Source organism: Suricata suricatta, chromosome 1, assembly GCF_006229205.1.
Source record: "Suricata suricatta isolate VVHF042 chromosome 1, meerkat_22Aug2017_6uvM2_HiC, whole genome shotgun sequence".
Taxonomy (NCBI): Eukaryota; Metazoa; Chordata; class Mammalia; order Carnivora; family Herpestidae; genus Suricata; species Suricata suricatta.
The window spans coordinates 107002488-107004850 of NC_043700.1; the positions used below are offsets into that span (position 1 = coordinate 107002488).

General features: G+C 41.8%; 1 protein-coding gene and 1 pseudogene across 1 annotated transcript in view; both read right to left on the reverse strand.

The window, feature by feature from the left end:
• MCUB (mitochondrial calcium uniporter dominant negative beta subunit) overlaps positions 1-2363 on the reverse strand; it is a 107962-nt gene that overhangs the window by 9086 nt on the left and 96513 nt on the right. The gene's annotated exons all lie outside the window — the stretch shown is intronic.
• Positions 7-478, reverse strand: LOC115294279 (annotated as a pseudogene).

Here is a 2363-nt window from a genome sequence, read left to right on the forward strand (position 1 = left end):
AAGGACAACTTTGATGACTTTGGTCACTAGACTGGTCTAAGTAGGCTCTAAGGTGATTTCCACCTGCCAGTTGGCTGATATGATTAACATCATTATTCTTGGGGACTATTAAATTAAGGAATGATGCAAGGAGCCAAGAGAGTGGCTTATTCAGTTGGATTCTGAATCACAACCAGGAAATAGTCTTTATCTGGTGCAACCATAATTTCACTTTTCTTGGAGTGAATTCGAAGAAAGGTGAGGTCATTCTGGGGGTCGATTTCACGCACGGTGCTGCGGGCCTTCAAGATGAAGTTGTGCATGAGGTTGGCATACTGTGTGGTGGTGGGATTGTCCATGGTGCTCTTGATGGGAATGCCTTCTGTGTTCACCACAATGATTCCCTGTACTCCCTTCTGGCTCTGAAGTCGCTTCAGTGTCTCTTCCACCTCTGCCATCTTCGACCGATCCCGGTAGCTCCGCGACCCCAGTGGATGTAAATTTTAAAAAAGAAAGTAAAAAAAAAAAATTCTCCTTCTCTCTCTCTCTCTGCTGCCTCTCCCCTGCTCAAGTGCTCTCTCTTGCTCTCTCCCTCTCAAAATAAACATTTAAAAAAAAAAAAAAGGCCAGAACTAGTGAATTGCTGGAGGCTCAGTGCTGACGGGTTTGTGAAATAAAAACTCACACACATTTGAGCATTACTTCCAGGAGCCCCACCAGGTTCCCACCGTGAAGGAAGAGATCACATACATAACCTGGTGCGTGGAGCAGGGAGAGGGCAAAAAGAAACATTCTGAAACAGCGCTGAGCATGACTCTGCCCACAGCAAGTGCCCGGCTTTACCAGAGCCTCATCTGGCTTGGAAGAAGGGCCATGAGCCAACCCCCGCTCCCTCTAGCCTTCTTCTCACACATACGGGAAGGAAAAATAAAAAGGCTAAGAAACTGTCCTGAAGGTTGCAGCCTAGGAATTCAGGTCCAATAAAATACCAGAGATTTAATCTTAAGTTTACAGAAGGCTTCTCCACCCACCCCCAACACCTTCCCACCACATCCATAGGGCTGTAGTTCTGTGCAAGGCAAAGACTCTAAGAAAGAATTTCTAGGGAAACTCAAAGACCACAGGGAAGAGAAAAAGACACCAGAGGAAACTCAACCCTCGGACAACTCCAGCTACAGCCAACGGTAAACTGTCTCTTAGCCAGAGACACATAAAACCTCACATGAAAGACCTATGTGCTTCAGTTTCTACTACCCAATGCATCATGTCTGGCTTTCAACAAAAAAATTGTAAGGCAAAGTAAAAGCCAAAGATAAAAAACTTTGAAAGGAACCAGAGGAAAGGTGCTTACCTTAACTACCAAAGAGCAAAGATAAAAGTCACATGGGACTTCTCCTAGAAACTATACAAGCAGGAAATCTTCAACTTAATGACTTGGGCCCAATACTCTGACCTTACCAAGGTCAAAATGGCTCTGCAAAACCTCAAAGCACGGGGTCTGTTTCTGCCCTGAGCACAGGTCATACATCTGCTTTGTTAAAGAAAATGACCCCAAAAGAGCATTCTGAACACAAAAGAGAAAGGAAGAAACTTCCCTGGTCCCCAGAAGATGAAAAGTCCTACAGCCTCACATATACTAGAAACTTAAGGTCAGCAACTTTCTGAAATGTCCTTTGTCAAAGGATTTGTGCCTTTTTATGTAAAAACAAAAACAAAAACAACCATAAATAACCCTGCAGCAAACACTGCTCTGCCAGAGCACCTTCTGTTTGTGAAGGCTCTGTATCCAGGAAGCTGTCCTAACCGGGACGGGAATAAAACTGGCTTCTATTAGAAATTCTAAAAGGTGTGTTTATCTTGTGTCAACATGAGAAAAAAGCCACAAATCTAGAAGTCTGTATCTCACCAAATAAGTGTAGGAGAAACGAAGACTTTCTCAAACAAAATTTGAGAGAATTTGTTGCCAGTAGACCTACCTTGCAACAAGTGTTAAATGTAACAGGAAGGAAAATGGTATTAGGTCAGAAACCTAGATCTACATAAATAAAGGAATTCTACATTAAAGAAGCAATAAGGGAAAACAAAATTAAACCTTACTTTTCTCTTATTAACTGGTGTACTGAACAGTTCATTCAAACTAATAAATAGCAAAAATATATTCAATGATTACAGTTTTTATATGAGTGAAATGAATGACAAGAGATGGAAAGAAAGAATTAGAAATACATGATTATTACAGGGTACTTGTAATGCCTGTCAAACAGTATATCTAGTGTTATTTAAAAGCTGGACTTAAGGGCTCCTGGCTAGCTCAGTTGGTAGAGTGTGAAACTCGGGAGTTGCAAATTCAAGCCCCATTGTAGGTAGAGAGATTACTTAAAATA